The sequence below is a fragment of the Coptis chinensis genome, chromosome 8, assembly GCF_015680905.1.
Source record: "Coptis chinensis isolate HL-2020 chromosome 8, ASM1568090v1, whole genome shotgun sequence".
In the NCBI taxonomy this organism is placed as follows: Eukaryota; Viridiplantae; Streptophyta; class Magnoliopsida; order Ranunculales; family Ranunculaceae; genus Coptis; species Coptis chinensis.
Window position 1 is genome coordinate 19,529,984 of NC_141463.1, and position 18,365 is coordinate 19,548,348.

Below are 18,365 nucleotides of genomic sequence, written 5' to 3' on the forward strand. Positions count from 1 at the left end.
CAACCTGTATATCATGAACCTCTAAAATACATTGTTCCACTCCTGTTCTCTTCAACGATATAATTTAACTTGAGATCCAGAGGAGGGAGAAAAAAGAGAAAATGATCACCTGATGATCTATACAACTTTGAAAAGTAATCAGCTGCATGATTTATTTTTTGAAGTTAGTTCAATGCATTGCATCCAGTTTCCTATTTTCCATTCATTTTGGTTGGTATAAGAACCCAACAATTTTGGTTAATAACCACACTAATTTCTCCTAATATTCCTTATTTACCTCCTAATTTCTAGTGAGTAAAAAAAATGACGTGGACACCTTGAGAGAGCTCAAACGGGGACTGCTACATTGGCAGCTAATGATTCAAAAGCCCAAATTACACTTGAATAAATAATATATGTATTGATAGCTAGTGATTCAAAAGCCCCAAGTCCACTTGAATAAATAATATATTTATTAGATTTTAATTTAAAAGCCCAAACTCCACTATAAATTATGGGTTTACCATTTTTATTTATTTTTTAATTTCTAAAAGTAGATAACTTAGAGCAGTAAATAAAATGCCAAAGCTCATTAGTTTGAGTTATTAAATTTTATTTGGGCCTTTGTTTTGTCAGCTTGATAGTCCAAAATGTTGAAATTATCACTAAAATTCCACAGTAATATCCAATAAAGTATGGACACCAAATGTTTGTATTTACAAATCCAAATAAACTACATTTTCATCATGTCTATGCCACATTATCATCTGGCAGACTATTTTTAGGATTGATAAATCTTGAAACTTTTTCGATTGTCAATATTGTAAAATGTTCTGTATGACAAAGTATCATTATTTGAAGTGGTTACTTTATACAACAAATTACGATGTTCACATACATTTGTTGCCCAAAAGCACATTACATATGCATGCATTGGGAAAAATAGTACAAATTTCTTATCAGGAACGCGCATCCTCAGTGCTAAACAAACTGCCTCTAGTGCTCTTATCCAATAACATTCATTTATTTTTCGGTTAGGCCAATTCCATCTTCGCGACTCTTATTTTCACAGCTTCCTTTCTAGCAGATATAGATAATAATACACATCTTGAAAAAATCATTTTGGACCCAATACTTGTTTCAAAAAATTGCTGAACAATTTATTCAATGCACAGTTGCCACTCCCTATTTTGATACAGATCTGCAACTTAGTCCATCCAAAGGCATTGGTGACTTTCTAGTAAACCTGCAGAGAAGTATATAAGTTATTGATAACATATGGTTCCATTAGCGATTGGATATTTTGTTAGAAGCAAAAATAAAAAATGAAAAATAGTAGCTGTTAGAGTGCCATGTTTGAAGTCATATTTGGTTGCTAGACACATTGGTATTTTAGTGTTCAACAAAAACAAATCTGGGAGCTTCTTTGGTCGGACAACTGCAGAAGTAAATTAAGATCCATAGCCTTTAGGGGGAATGAAACCGTGTGACCTCTACATAAAGATCGTTGATCTTAAACATCTTACCTTCGACGACTAACCTGAAATAGATGGATATTGTTCACACTGTGTGATGTCATAGTCTCTGACCACCTAGATCAATAACATAAAACTGAGCAATGAGAACTCATATATACCACCCATAAATATCTGCCTAATATAAAAATGTTCACACCTTTGGGTCATGAACATCGACTTACTTAAAATATCTATGGTAGAAACATGTATTGTAAGAAGGGCAATAAACCTTAGAGAAAAATTTCTGAGCATGACTTCGAATCTAATCAGCAGTTTTGGTACCCACGTGCTCTGCAAAGTCAAGAAAAACAATTTAGAGAGATGGTACGGACGCAGAAGTAAGCTTCCAGAGATTATCAGCTAATATCAAATGCTACCTTCTATTCGACGCCAAGCTTCGAGAAACTTCTTATGCTTTTCCTCTGTCCATCTTTCTTGCTGTTTAGATATTGTGTGAGGTTTCCTTGCCTACTCAAACAAAAAAACATAGAATGAAACATTACTTAACAAAGATCTAGAATGTTTATTGAATGACTGCTTACGTCGTACTGGAATAGCTAGGACATGGAAAATGTAATACCTTAGGTGCATTTTCATCTTCTATCGTATTCATCTCCTTTAACTGAGTTGCAGTTACAGATTGGCTGGGCTTCAATATCCGAACCCATCCGTGAACTACTTGTGACAATGGTTCTTAAGTTTGTCCCTTCACCTAGATCCTATATCTAAAGCAGAAACATCTAGGTTTAATAATCAACTGAAGCATAAATGAAGTTTGTGGAATCAAGCTCATCGCCTATGTCGTTGGATTGCAGAACCTTTCTTCTACCTGATTTTCCATGGCTAACACACCTATGAAATACTTATAGCATCTATATATACTGATATGGCTCTTGAGAAACAATCCACTAAGATATTTTACAACCCACTGGCCACTTATAATTTTTGCAGAATGAAGGAGATAAATTTGGCATCAATGATACTTAGAACACATGAAAAGAGAACTGGTAATTAAAAAAAAGAAACAGGTGTTGTTACATGATAAGAAGATACTAACCAATGACGAAGTACTTGCTAAAAGTTAAAAAGTCTAGCTCTCCTGTAAGAGGAATAACATTAATTAATGGATCCTATAAGCAAAACTTCACGATATTACATACAATAGAGTCATAATTTCGATCTAATGGCTCTTTACCTTTAATACGGGAAGCAATGCTACTATTGGACATGTAGGGCTGAACCAAAAGCCTCGGAAGCTATGCTAAGCATTTGAACTTCAATCCAATATTGGAGCTCATCATAGTAGTTTCCATTCTTGAGCCTTTTTTGAGCCACAACGACCCAACACTAAGATACCCAAACATGATCAAACTGACCATGTCCAACAAAGTTTTTGCTGCTGAATATAAAAAATAAGAAAAAAAAAACACTTTATACGTACATACTAATTATTATCACTGTACATACTAATCAGCAGTAGCAGTAAAAAGTTAACTTCTATACAGTAATATACAAAATTTCTAACTTTCTGGTCATGTGTCGATATGTATCCAAACTTACATTTGTTGCAAGACATACATAATTTTTACTGAATACACGCAATATGTATATGGATGTTATTACAACGCAGAAATGAAATTCCTTTGTTTGTCCAGTATAACATTATGCAACTCAAATGTACCTGGGCTTTCCCAATCATCATGTTATCCCAATCTCTGCGTGAGGTGGTGGACTATATAATTGTACATCACTTGTACCTGCATATCGGATTCATATACTTTGGAGGTTACGAATCCCAATAATTGCTAAAAGCTTTAACGCTACTGAAACCTATTACCAAGCTTAGCGAAATTAAAATATCTTCTTTAAAATGATGAGAAATTACAAATATGATAAGAGAGATTAATAATGATAGGATGTACTCACCCATTCAAGCAACAAAATCCCCATAATTCAATTCTTCAGAACACTCAAGCATTAGCTAAATTGGTAACACGCTCAATACTTTAGATCACTTTAAGATTGGTAGCACCATCTAGAGTACATGTCTTTTTCTACAGAATTGTAGCTTATATTTATTGAGCTATGAATCCTAAATCCAATTCCTTCAACTGTGTATGTAAAAGCTGCATCTTAGCAACATCATTCTATTTATTAACTATTTATTAACTCGCGAGTTAAGAGCACGCCCAGTCAATAACCGGACCAGTCAGTACAAAACGTACATATATTTTCCATCCATGGACGTTTGTGTTTTGAGAATCAATATTTAAGTAAGTAGGTAACAGAAAGTCAACACACAGATACAATATTTTTCAATATCAGACGCCTGTCCATTGTCCAAGAAGGCAAGAATGCCATGTCAGAGCTAAATACAATTTTCCTTATTTTAGGGAGGAACAACTATAGTAGTTAAGGAGATAAATTGGAGAAATTGACCTCATAGCAATAGTGTCGTCATGAGTTGCCCATAGGTATACAACTTATTCAAAACCTCTTCAGCATGCATGGTCAGCTCAAGACGGGACTCAAATGCTAACACCTTCTGAAGCTTTCCAGTATGGTAACATAAGCTACTGAGTACTGAGTGATCAGTGTGTTTTGCTTTATCCAACTTTTGTTTAGGAGAAGACCTTTTATATAACCACATCAAGAAATTGGAATTGGAAAGTGATGTATCCATAATTTCATACAATGCCCCAGAATCTAGTACCATATACTTAAATGAAATGTTTTACTATCATATATGAATGCAAACGTACGCAAATTCCAAAATTTAAAGGAGAAGTATCTACAATCATTTTTTCAGAACACTCGAGCCAATAAATGCGAATAAATAAGTAGGTAAAATATAAACAAAGATAAATTATGGTCGTCCATGCCAGCACTACTTGGGGAGAAACTACAAAAGGTTCCACACATCCATCTTGATGCCATGACAGATTATTTAACTCTTTTCTATTATCATCAACAATAATATACTACTTAATAATTAGTTTTTACAACTGCAAGACATAGGCAATAACGACTTCATACCAAGACGAAAATTTTCAATAGAATATTTTGCCAAATTTTGAATACTCGTTGACACGCCCCCATCATAGGGAAGAAAAAAAATGGTCAAACTACCATGAAATGAATGCCAAAGATTTAAATTATTAGGGAGTCAATATCTTTGTTCGGATATGGCCTTTGTACGTCTACAATTCTTTTTTCTTTACGTGGATCCATGAATGTCTTAGTTAGCATTGAAAAGCTATTTAGGAAAGAAATTGTTTCTTATAATACAGATATAGATATGCATGGGGATAACCAATAATACTTTCCAAGAGAAATCACATAATTTACGGGCCTTCAATTGTCTCTTTTCATTAAGGCTTTATTATGCGCTCAATTTGTATTGATAGTTGATTTATGGAAAACACTTCCTATAAATTATGTGGAACTCACACATACATAGATTCCAATTTACTTACTTGAATTCGTGTGAGGCTAAACCCTATGTACTTTGGCTCCTTTAAATCTAACTATCCAAATCTCGATAATGCCTCCATAGCTTCTGAAACTATGTTTGTACATTCCGATATAAAGCTAAACTCCGCATTCTCCAATAACAAAAAAAATGACTTAAAAGATTATTCAGGGGAAGGTTTAGGTCTACATTGCTTAATGAGGTTAATCATGCAAGCCAATCAACTGCAAAATTATGCTCGCATCTTGTCCAAAAGTGTAGTCTTGTACAAACGGTAGTCTTGTACAAAAGTGTTGGAGATGTCGAACACATAAATGTGTCACTGACAAATTCTAATTATGTATACTGAGAAACTGATATTAATGCATGTAACTGAATAAACTGTAAAACAAACTTATGGACACAATTGAGAGCTATCAAACCTGGAAAGAAATAAGACCGCTCAAAGTCCTTACTGCTTTCCATGACTTGGGCACAATCAACTACATAAGACCTATCTCTACCCAGCTCAAGCACTCTATCTTGGGCTTCAACATTTGATGCGGGTGACCTAAAAAAAGATGCCGCAATTCCAAGAAGTTCAGAACTATACCATGCTAACATAATCAACACATTCTTGACCGACTCAAAGTCTTCATTAGTTGGTGAACTACTTGTTTGCTTCTTCCCACTATATTAGATTGTTTAAAATTTGAGGTGATATGATCGGAAAGTAACAACTAATTACAAAGCAAAGCCCATCCCATTTTTTTTAAAAGAAAAATGAGCCAATGAAAATTTTTCTACAACAAATTGGTAACTAATTTTTCCAAATTGGCATCATTTTTCTAACTAATTAGCCGAAAAAATAATAAATAGATAAATGCATTTATTTTCGCTTCTATAATAATAACATGTAATTTAATTTAACTTGGTATTTTCATATCTTTTGTTTTTATAAACAATCAAGTTGTGCTCAAAATAGATAACAACAGGTGAAATTGTCCAAATAATTTATATTTAGTATTCAGAGCCAGATCATTTTGACAGAAAACAAACATGTATTTCAGAGTTCAGCAATCAACATTCAGAAAATGTGTCATTTAGCATTCAACATTTAGCATTCAGAGGCTCAAAAAAACAAATGTTGAATGCTTTGAACCCAACTTCGAATATTGTCAATAAAAAAGTATAAACGTACATATTCCTAAACCTTGCAGTAGACTCTCCACCCTTGATCATTTGCTCATTTGATCATTTGCTTCCAAATCCACTCGTCTATTTACCACCATCGCTTACCTAAAAATGAAAACCACCAACACCATAATTTGACATAAATAGCATATTTAAACATTGTATGTTTGAAATGTTTAGAAAGGCAAGATTTGAAGATCACAACTACAGAAGAGATTAAATATATCAACTCCCTTACTTTAAAAAAATAAAATTATATACTAATAAACTGGAAATTACATCCCTAAGCACTCAATGCAAGGGATGTAAATTTAGAAGAAAGTCTTATGGTCGAGTCAATTCATTCTATGTTGCAATTATAGACGACTGAAAGGGTAACATAAAAATTATAGCTAATAACTATTTGTGCCGCACCTTGTATATCAGTTTATGCACTTGTTCACATCCTGGCCTATGGTGCATTTTGGCCCAAAGCTTGCCACGCCTTGCTTATACACATTTCCCTCTATCCCAGCCCTATGGAACAGTTTCTTTTTCATTTTTTCAACAATTGAATGGTTCATCCTACAAAAAATAATAATAATATAATAATATGGTTCATTCAAAGTCCACAGTAGACTGCTTTGGGCCACAATTAAGAAATGCCTAGACTACATTACAAGTGGCTCCGATAAATTCCCTAACGGCCTAACCCCTAGCCTCATCTGAAATTACTATTTGCAAAAGAGAAAATGGAAAAAGGGTCTCAAACTTAGCTTAAGGAGCTGTCTCATATGAACGTTTACGCAATATTGTGTATTGTGTCTCATATAAAAGTGGTATGATCGTTGAAGAAAAATAAAAAGTCATAATGACACTAATCAGTAAGAGTTGGTTTACTAATTGTTGAAGAACAATAAAAGCAGTGATTGTTGATTACCGGTAAACCAAGAGGTGCTGCAAATGATGTCTGGAAATTACTAACCATGCAAAGGAATGTCGTGATTATGAAATCTTAGCACATTCAATGAAAGAACACTTAAAAAAATTAAAGTATAATCTAATTGGTTATTGGAATTTCACAGATAAGAGTGGATAAAAATAGTAGAGGAAATATTACCAATCATATAGGAGTCCTGAGAAGACTCTTCAGCTAAATGGGAGGTTTTTCCAATTGACGGAACCATGCCAGAAGGAAAGAGAGATAGCAGAACATTTCCATATGGAATTGATAAGAACAGAAGAATCAAAACCACAGAGGCGATCACTCCTATCAAGAAAAGCAGTTTCATGGTGTCGATCTGACATAACTTCTGATATTCAAGTGGAAAATCCATAACTAACGAACTACCAGCAACAAATGTAGCATAGAAACTAACCAATCAGCTGGAGGTTCAAAGTATCGCTAATCCAACACTGCAAAAATCCAAAATTCAGTCAGCTAATGGCTTCACCATGGTAGTCCTCCGTAGAAGAGAAAGGCAGCATTACTTTCTCTTGATATCATACGTTTAGCACTATGGAAATTTGTGAATGCTTTGAGGGGGGCTTCTAACCTGGTCACCTTTAAAAAAATGGAAAATTACAAAACTGAGAGAGAGCTACCAAGTACCAACAGGAGGGAAATTCGATTACAAACAAATAAACGTTACCAACAATTCAGTAACAATAGTGTGCAAAATAAGTGGGAAAGATTAGTACTTCCCAATCAACATTAAAGAACAATGTTGGTTATAAACTGTAGGGGCATGCAGATCTTTTCTTCCTAGTTGAGATTGTTTACAATTTACTTTAAAAGAGAGAGAGAGAGAGCTAGAAAGGTCCATTATTGCGAAAGTGCGATAAAATATGAGTCATGGAGTTGTTGGGCTGTGGAACCGTCGAGCGTATGAAGCTCCGGTATCTCACCAGCAAGCTTTAGAGTTTTGAAACTTTTCGGAATTTCGACGATTTGTCGATATTTCGGCCCCAAACCTTTTCTCCCCTTTTTTCTATATACACCTATATAAAGGAAATAGATTAGGGTTTTGAGACAACTTTTTGAGAGATTCATTTCTTGGGTATTGTGGGAGCTCTATTGAGCTAGGGTTTGAGTGAGGCCTCTTGTTCTTGATTCTTGATATCTCTTGTAAACTCTCCAATCTTTGCTATAAAGGAAACTTGGCTCTTGTGTGGATGTAGGTAACATTTACCGAACCACCTAAATCTTTGTGTCTCTTTGCATATTTACTTCCTTATTTATTGTTTGCTTGCTATGGGTGATGATAAATTAGTGGCTTTGCTTGTTTGAATTTGTTGTGATAACTACCAAAGTCTTGGGTTGGTGATTTCCTTAGTGTGAGCTCCAAGTTGAAATCATTTGGGATAGAAAGTAACTAGATTGAGGTGTGACTTTCTAGTGAAATCTCCCAACAAGTGGTATCGAGCTATAGGACAAGACTGTAATAGAGCTACAGGGTGTGTGAGGAAAAGACTCCACCTTTAGCATTGGAGGCTAGGTGTTTGAGGAAATTCCTCTGAGAGGTTCTCCACCGTTGGTTTTGATTCAGTAAAGTCATGACGACCGACAAAGAAAGCTACTGATATAGAAGTTTGATGGAACAAACTTTGGCTATTGGAAGATGCAAATTGAGGACGTTCTCTATCAAAAGGATTTGATGGAAACGTTGATAAGTGAGAAGCCTGAGGAGATTTCGCAAGACAAATGGGATTTGCAGGATAGAAAGGCCTTGGCCATAATCCGATTGAGTCTTTCGAAGTCGGTAGCCTTCAATATTAAGACTGAGAAGACGGCGAAGTCTCTCATGGAGGCACTTACTACGATGTATGAACCCTCCTCGCCGCTTAACAAAGTCTATTTGATCACCAAGCTATTTAGTATGAGAATGTCGGAGGGGACATCCTTCAAGGATCACTTAAATGAATTCAACCAAACTAAGGACCAATTGGAGTCGGTTGAGATTACATTTAGTGATGAGGTGCTAGCTTTGGCAATACTTGGACAAATGCCTCCAAGTTGGAAGGCTACGATTCGCGGCTATTAGTGGCTCAAGGAATGACCAAGTTGAAGTTTGAGCACGTTGTTAGTATGGTACTAACCGAGGAAATTCGAGACAGATTGTCCTTCATCTTCGGGTCAACTTCGGGTCGGCATTGAGCAATCGAAAAGTAAGGGGAGAAATTCAAACAGAATCGTGGTAAGAAGAAGTGGAGGGGAGATCGAAATCTCAAGCCCCCAATTGCAAAGCGTTGAACACAAACCTCGAGACATAAGTGAAGTGGTGTGTTATAATTGTGGTAGGCCGGCCACTATAGCCCCAATTGTCCGGCACCAAGAAACAACAACAACATTAATAAGAACAAGAAAAAGAATCAAGAAACTAATGTTGTTGAGATGGTAGATGACGCTTTGATATGTTCGATGGAGCACAAGAAGGAGTCTTGGGTACTTGATTCCGGCGCATCTTTCCATGCTACCTCACATCGAGAGTTCCTTGAGAACTACACCGAAGGTGACCTTGGAACGGTCTTTCTCGGTGATGACCAACCTTGTGACATTGTCGGCAAGGGTGACGTGCATGTCAAGATGAATGGCTTGTCATGGTTATTGAGGGATGTCAGACACGTTCCGGATTTGAGGAAGAATTTGATTTTTGTGGGGCAATTGGCAAGTGAAGGATTTGTTACAGTCTTCACCGGTGATACTTGGAAGGTCTCGAAGGGTTCATTGATTGTTGCAAATGGTAAGAAAGATGGTACTCTCTACATGACTGCACATGGTTGTGAGTCGATTGCCGTGGCACATGGCAAAGAGGATCCGAATGTTTGGCACCGCACTTGGTCACATGAGTGAGACAGAATGAAAATCCTTCACTCTTACGGTAAACTCCCAAAGTTTCTGATCGACTGAAATTGACTTAAGCGTGGAGAACTGTGTATTTGGAAAGCAGAAGCGGGTGAGTTTTCAGAGAATGGGTCAGACTCCGAAAGCAAGAAGGCTTGAGTTGATTCATACAGATGTCTGGGGGGCCAGCTAATGTCTCTTCACTTGGCGAAAAGTCATATTTTGTGACTTTCATTGATGACCATACTAGGAAGGTGTGGGTCTATTTCTTGAGACACAAGTCAGAAGTATTTGAAGTATTCAAGACTTTGAAGGCCATGGTTGAGAATGAGACAAGCTTGAAAGCAAAGAAGCTGAGATCCGACAACGGTGGAGAGTATGAGGATTCAGGTTTTAAGAAGTACTGTGCTGACAATGGCATCAAGATGGAAAATACTTTGCCAGGGACACCTCAGCAGAATGGGGGTTGTAGAGCGGATGAATAGAACACTGACAGAGAGAGCTAGGTGTATGCGTACACTAAGCGGCTTGCCCAAGCAGTTTTGGGGCGAAAAGTTAGCACGGCACTTACCTGATCAATAGAGGACCATCAGTACCTTTGGATTTTAAGATTCCAGAGGAAGTGTGGAGCGGGAAGGATGTGAACCTTTCCCATTTGAAGGTGTTTGGTTGTGTGTCCTATGTCCACATTAGTGACCAAGCTAGAAGCAAGCTTGATGCTAAGTCACTAAAGTGCACCTTCATCGGCTATGGCGGTGATGATTTTGGGTATCGCTTTTGGGATGATCAAAATCGGAAAATCATTCGTAGTAGAGATGTTGTGTTTAATGAGAAGGTGATGTACAAGGACAGAGATGAAGCACAAACCAAGGAATCGGGTACAGAGAGCGGCACAGAGTATGTTGAGTTGGAAGACTTTGATGTAAGTCGTGGTATAGTGGGAGCCCCACAGTCAGAGGATGACAGTAGTAGTGACTCAGAGAATAATGAGGATACTACACCACCGAGTCCATCTCCACCTCGTGCCCCAAGGAAGACATCCAGGCCACATGTACCGAGTACGAGATATCCACCCTCCACCTATGTGAATTACTTGCTACTTAATTGATGGTGGCGAGCCTCAATGCTATGATGAAGCATTGGAGGTGAGTGATGCAAGCAAGTGGGAGCTTGCTATGCAAGATGAGATGAAGTCCCCATCTCTAGTGGCACGTGGGAGTTAGCCAAACTACCCATGGGCAAGAAGGCTCTACAGAACAAATGGGTGTTTAGAGTCAAAGAGGAACATGATGGTTCCCAGAGATACAAAGCGAGGCTAGTAGTCAAGGGTTTTCAGCAGAAAGCAGGCGTTGACTTCACAGAGATATTCTCCCCAGTGGTGAAACTGAATACTATTCGGTCAGTGTTGAGTATTGTTGCAGCGAAGATTTGTATCTTGAGCAGTTGGATGTTAAAACTGCCTTCCTCCATGGTGACCTAGTTGAGGAAATTTACATGCAGCAACCGGAGGGTTTCATCAAGAAGGGTAAAGAGAATATGGTATGCAGGCTCAGAAAGAGCTTGTATGGTTTGAAGCAAGCCCCTAGGCAGTGGTACATGAAGTTTGATAACTTCATGCAAGGAAATGGCTACTATAAGTGCAACGCTGACCATTGTTGCTACTTCAAGAGGTTCGACTCCAGCTACGTCATCCTGTTGCTATATGTTGATGATATGTTAGTAGCAAGTTCTGATATGTCAGAAATTGGGAGATTGAAAGAGAAGTTAGCAAGTGAGTTCTCTATGAAGGACTTGGGTGCAACCGAAACAGATTCTAGGGATGAGGATCGAAGAGATATAGGCAGAAAGGTATTCTGGAGTTGTCTCAGGCTGAGTATATTGAGAAGGTATTGAAGAGGTTCAACATGGGTAGTGCGAAACCAGTTTGCACACCTTTGGCAGTCCACTTCAAGTTGTCCAAGGAACACTCTCCCAAGACTATTGAGGAAAGAAACTTCATGGCTAAGGTACCATACGCCTCTGCCATTGGAAGTCTTATGTATGCCATGGTTTGCACGCGTCCGGATATAGCCCAAGCAGTGGGAGCTGTTACTAGATTTATGTTTAATCCTGGCAAGCAACATTGGGAAGTCGTGAAGTGGATATTGAGATATCTGAGAGGTACTACAGAGAAATGCCTATGTTATGGAAGGGGTGTTGTGAACCTGCAAGGGTATGTGGATGCCGATTTTGCAGGAGAAGTAGATCGCAGAAGAAGCACTACTAGTTATGTCTTTACAGTAGGTGTTACTGCAGTGAGTTGGATTTCTCAATTACAGAAGATTGTTGCTTTGTCTACCACAGAAGCAGAGTATGTGGCCGTTACAGAGGCAAGCAAAGAGATGATCTGGTTACAGGGATTAATGGAAGAGCTTGGGATGAAGCAAGAGAGAAGTGTGTTACACAGTAACAGTCAGAGTGCTATACATCTTGCTAAGAATTCCGCCTTTCATTCTAGGACCAAGCACATTGGTCTCCGGTATCATTTTATCCGATCTCTGTTAGAGGATGAGGTTTTGGCACTTGAGAAGATCCAAGGGAGTGAGAATCCGGCGGATATGTTGACCAAGACCGTGCCTACTGAGAAGTTGAAGTTGTGTTCAACTTCGGTGGGTCTTCTTGCTTGAAGACCATGATGGATGAGCCGAGTGTTTCTTTAGTAAATTGGAATTGGATAGAGTTGTTACAATTGAGATGTGATGTGCATGTAGAATCTCGAAGGTTCCAAGTGGGAGATTGTTGGGCTGTGGAACAGTTGAGCGTATGAAGCTCCGGTATCTCACCAGCAAGCTTTAGAGTTCTGAAACTTTTCGGAATTTCGACGATTTGTCGATATTTCGGCCCCAAACCTTTTCTCCCCTTTTTTTCTATGTACACCTATATAAAGGAAATAGATTAGGGTTTTGAGACAACTTTTGAGAGATTCATTTCTTGGGTATTGTGGGAGCTCTATTGAGCTAGGGTTTGAGTGAGGCCTCTTGTTCTTGATTCTTGATATCTCTTGTAAACTCTCCAATCTTTGCTATAAAGAAAACTTGGCTCTTGTGTGGATGTAGGTAACATTTACCGAACCACCTAAATCTTTGTGTCTCTTTGCATATTTACTTCCTTATTTATTGTTTGCTTGCTATGGGTGATGATAAATTAGTGGCTTTGCTTGTTTGAGTTTGTTGTGATAACTACCAAAGTCTTGGGTGGGTGATTTCCTTGGTGTGAGCTCCAAGTTGAAATCATTTGGGATAGAAAGTAACTAGATTGAGGTGTGACTTTCTAGTGAAATCTCCCAACAGGAGTCACATTAGTACATCAAACTAATAGACCTCAATAAGAGAGAATGGTATCCTTAACTTTAAACTATCAATGGTCTTAAGAATAGTTTCGACCAAATTTATTTGATTTTTGCCAGCTAACAGTACAAAGAAATCATTAAATATGAAAGGTGAAAGAACTTGCCTTCATTATACCCGCCAGGTGTTGCTGGAAAAATATGTGTTACTTAATTGACTGAACAAAAAAATATCTTATAACTTATCTTCTGGCGCAAAACCTTGTTGGAGCATTTCATCATGATACCGAAATGCCTCTTTCAAGCTATCCTGGGAAACATGACCATTTATCAACAATGTAGATTTATCAGGTTTTAAACCTCTCCCAATCATATATCCAAGACCTCGTTTCAAAGATCTTGCATTCTACCCTGTCGGCAGAACCCATACAGGATTAAATTGTATGTCACAACATCTGGTACTAAACTTTAAGCCCCAAAATCAATGCCAAAGAAAGAAACTTTCATCTCCGTGTCTTCTTCAGTTCAACAATGGTCGTTTGAGTTCTTAAAAAAGTGGGAGATTGATCGAGTCAAAAGCAGAAAGGGGTGTATGATCGTCGTCTTTTCAGATTGGATATTCGGTTTCGGAGAAGACGAACAGAGGGAAGAGATGGAGTAAACCCAAAAGAAAGAGTTTCAGTGCGGTTTAGTGTTTTGTTCGTCCCGTGAAACTGTGAAAGTTTTATTTCCGCTTTAGTTTCCTGATTTCTCGTATAACCCCCCTGTCGACGTGGACACTGGATTAGTTTTGGCAAAACTTCCATTTTTAACCTGTTGGGGGAGGTGATTAAAAATAAATAATAAACTAAGGAGAAAATAAAAATCTAGGGAGGTCTAACTAATATATAGAGTTGCCTTTTTTTTTAAGAGTCTATGAGAATGCACGGTTTGACAAATAAAGACATAAGATGAGAATTGAGAAGAGAGGTAAAGTGCGAGCTTTATATATATATATATATATATATATATATATATATATATATATATATATATATATATCTCCTTTCCTTTTACCACATTCGACGCTCTCATGTTAGCTAATAGTGACAAGTTTATTGGAATTTGTTGTAGAGTTGGTTGGTTAAAAAATGTGGTGTTACAATTTAGTATTATTAGAAGCCGATTTATTAAGTGAACTCAATCTTCGTTTTGTCTCTGCAATTGATGAAGCATTGTAGCACCCATACTTGAAGTCTCTACATGATGTCAGTGATGAATCTGTTTGTCCAAGACCATTCAGTTTTGATTTTGAGCAGCCATCATTCACTGAAGAGAACATCAATGAGCTAATCTGGTGGGAAACAGTGGAGTTCAATCCAGATTCTAGAGTAATTCCAGACCCGTCTCACTAGAGAAAACATTTGGTAATATGCTATGTATGTTGTAGAAAATGCTGGGAGTTCCTGTTTTCAGAACCAATGCCCATCTTAATCCCCATAAAAGCCATGGAGATATTGGAAGTTATGTACATTTCGTTATGAGCTCCTGAAGTACGTTTGCTATCAGTCTATGATAGGAAGTTAAAGAGTTATTCAAGAGTCAAAGTTGCAAGTTTTAATACAGTTGCAAACTTTTATATAGGTACCTAACTGACAAGTGTAAACCATGTGTACTAGTAGCTGTTAAATCATTGGATTAGAGACTGCATATTGTAGTACCTTCTGATATAAAATGTGCAAGTTTTTGAAGTTTCTTTATGTTTTTACCTTCTGTTGGTATTGAACCTGTGGCTCTGTATACTCTTTTTAAGTACAGGAAAAGTTCCTGATGTGCATATCTACATACAAAATAAAGTTGTTAATCGTCACGGACATGTATAAGTGTATAACTGCTATGACAGTATATTTGTTAACTTCTCAATATGTTTTATTTCTGTCTGGTACACGTGCTCTAGCACGTGCATGATGCTAGTGTTATTTAAGTGATATTAGAGAGGTTCTTTTAAATTATCAATAATAAAATAGGGTTTGTTTTAATTTCAATGTGGCCAATGGGGGTAATTATTTAATTTAAGTGATATTAGAGAGGTGTTTCTAAATTATTAATAAAAAAGAGACCTTGTTCAAATTATATTAATAAAAGTGGGTTTATTCTAAATTTAGTGAGGGAGGTGTTTCTAAATAATAAAAATAGAGAGATTTAAATTTGCCAACTCGAGAGTTGAGGGGGTTTCGAAAGACCCGCCTATCATATAGTGTAGAGATTAGGGAGGTCCGAGAGCATAAGAAAAAAATTCACAACCCAGGCCCAATGCTATTAATTGTTGGGCTTGGGCTTAGACCAACCATTTTAATAAAAGAAAGTAAAAGCCCAAACTCATCTTGAGTCCTGATTGTTAAATTGGTGTTGACTGTCGACTAACAATATGTAGATACCCCAGATATATTTTTGTAACCCTTCTAGAGGCCCTGTTTGGCAGCATGAATTGCCCAACATGTAGAAGGAATAAGGCCCTGTATATTAGGTCTTAGTGTTTGGTCCGGTCCATTTTATGAATTGGGGCCACAACTAATTAGTAGGGTATAAACCGAATAGATTGTGAAACCAGCAAAAACATGTATAGTGGATCTTTGGGTTTAGGTGAGATATCGTAATACAGGAGAGAGAAAACATCATTTTATTATTCATTAGAGTTATACACTCAAAAGATCGAACCTTCTTCTTCACCCACTCATTTTCTTATCTCACAAATTCTTCCCTTCACATTTTCAAATTAAAATTAGAGATCATAAACAGGAGGAGCAAGGAACAAAAAAAACATAAACGGTCTATGACTTCTTCTTCTTCACCGTCTCTATTCCGATCGACCGACCACCGCTTTGATTCTTCCATGAAATTATGTTGAATTGAAGTTTGGTTTTTCTTTTTGAAGTTACTAATACGGGTTTCTTTAGTCAATTTGTGTTTTTTTGGGAGATTTTTATTCCATTGGGAGAGTTGAAAATAAAAACAATGAAAAACAGTACGAGACAATCCCTCTAAAGAAAAAGAGACCAAACAGTTTCTAGAGTAATTACTTTTGGAGTATCCACCACTTGTTTTCCATACCCTAAACATGGTCGAGTACTACCGAATTTCACATGGCCAAACAGAGCCAGAATGTTGTGTCTTTTCCCCTTTCTATCAACTTAATCCACTTATCCAAAGTCTATAAATATCGATGAAGACTATTTGTCGTGGGCAAATATCGTCAATCCGATATTCCAGCCCGAATATCATAACTAACTCGAAATATTGACATGATTGTCGGTATCTTGTGCATAAGTTAATATGTTACAGGAACAAGCGGAAAAGGAAGGAGAAGAATGAGAATGGACACGCATCAGGATAGGATTGGGCACCACTATAGCTAGAAGACTATATAAAGTGATGATCAAGAGAAAGAAAGGGATTCGATTCATTAGAGAAATACTTATAAAACCAGAGCGAAACATAAAGAGAGAGAGAGTGACTTTGTAACCACCATTAATGATGAATACAAAAGCTTGAGTTTCATTTCCAAACATATTCAATTCATAACATATCTTAGAAGAAGACGCTTGATCACCACATTGGCACTGTCTGTGATTCAAAGACAAGAAAAGATATTTATTTTTATTTTCTTTGAAGATCAAATCCAAGGGTAGAAGTTTTGAGATACATAATAATTGGGTGTGTTCAAGAAGATTCTGTTAGATCAGTGAAGTTGTGTAAGGAGGTATTCATTTTCTTGTCAAGATGCCTCCAAAGCGTGCTACAGCAAGTAAAACGATGATGGTTAATGAAGGGAGTACTTCTCAAGCAGCATCCAAGAGTGAGGAACGAAGAACAAGGCGATCGGTAAGTAGATTGATGGGAGAAGTAGATGAGATCCATGAAGAAGAGGTATCTTTAAAAGCCTTGTTGAGAAGGTTGGAAGAATTGGAAAAGCATAACAAAGTTTTAATGGTTGAAAACAAAACTGTGAGAGAAGAGAATGAGAAACGTGCAGTAGATGCTATGTATGAGAAAGATGGCGAGGAGTCGAGTTCAGGCACTCCAGTGGTGAGAAAGAGTCATATCGAGGAAGTGAGAAAAAACCACATCGAAGAGGTGCAATCAGTAGCGGAATCGACACCAAAGGTGGTGCAAGAGGAAGAGGTAAAAACACCAATTATGAAGGAAATGGTACAGGAGATGATGCAAAAGCAATTTGGGGACAAGCTCCTGGAAAAGGTATCAACTTCGATTCGTAAATTGGTAGATGATGTAAGTAGAAACCCGTTGAAAAGGGAAGTAGAGATGGTGTCATTACCTCCAAAATTCAAGAATCCAAAGTTCACCAAATATGATGGGACCACTGACCCCATGGACCATCTCTTTAGCTATCGACACCACTACACCAGTTCTCAATATATCATGGAACGGAGTATTGGGATTCTGTACTATGTCGATCTTTTTCTTCGAGCCTTAAAGGCAAAACATTGAAGTGGTTATGTACAATACCTGAGGGGACCATTTCATGTTTTCGCGAAATCGAAGAAAGATTCCTCACCAATTATGGTTATCAGAGGGTGAAGCCGAAACAGGTGTCGGTTCTATTCCAGCTGAAATAAGGGAAAAAGGAGTCTTTAAAGGATTTCTTAGCGAGATTCAAGGCCGAAACTCAATCGGTCGAGAGGCTTGATGAGTCTGAAATGACAGCTGCCATGGCTTTCCAAACAGGTGTGATACCTGGATCATATATGCACAAATATCTCTTGAGAAAAGATGTTAAAAGTCTACAAGAGTTGTATGACAAAACTGACAGAGATATTAGAGTGGAAGAAGGGATAAATGCAACCATTGTGCAAACTGTACTACAAGTGTCAGAGACATGAAAGAGAGACAAAAATAATGGAGATTGACACGAAAGTCGAGACCCCTCGAGGTCAGATAACAAAAGATCTCAGGAGCATTATACAAATTGGGATAATCAACCACAACAAAGAAGGAAATATAAGAGGACATTGAAAGAAGAGCTAGATCCCAATAATTTTATCGCCATCAATACCACACCGGAAGATATATTAAGGA

At 37.4% G+C, this 18,365-nt stretch overlaps 1 long non-coding RNA gene across 21 annotated transcripts; it reads right to left on the reverse strand.

Moving 5' to 3' along the window:
- Positions 1–778: 778 nt before the first annotated feature.
- Positions 779–8,398, reverse strand: LOC147480388 (uncharacterized). Of its 21 annotated transcripts, XR_015206540.1 has the most exons (14): positions 7,500–8,398; positions 7,241–7,390; positions 7,061–7,134; positions 6,556–6,657; positions 6,149–6,246; positions 5,391–5,518; positions 3,178–3,253; positions 2,692–2,892; positions 2,554–2,595; positions 2,077–2,221; positions 1,874–1,964; positions 1,726–1,787; positions 1,506–1,571; positions 779–1,225 (listed from the first exon to the last, which is right to left on the reverse strand). It is a non-coding gene; the product is annotated as an uncharacterized LOC147480388 (long non-coding RNA). The 21 variants fall into 21 exon arrangements; XR_015206550.1 differs by having other exon boundaries at positions 2,077–2,892; positions 7,500–7,536; positions 7,630–8,398; XR_015206548.1 differs by having other exon boundaries at positions 2,077–2,892; positions 7,500–7,536; positions 7,612–8,398.
- Positions 8,399–18,365: the final 9,967 nt, after the last annotated feature.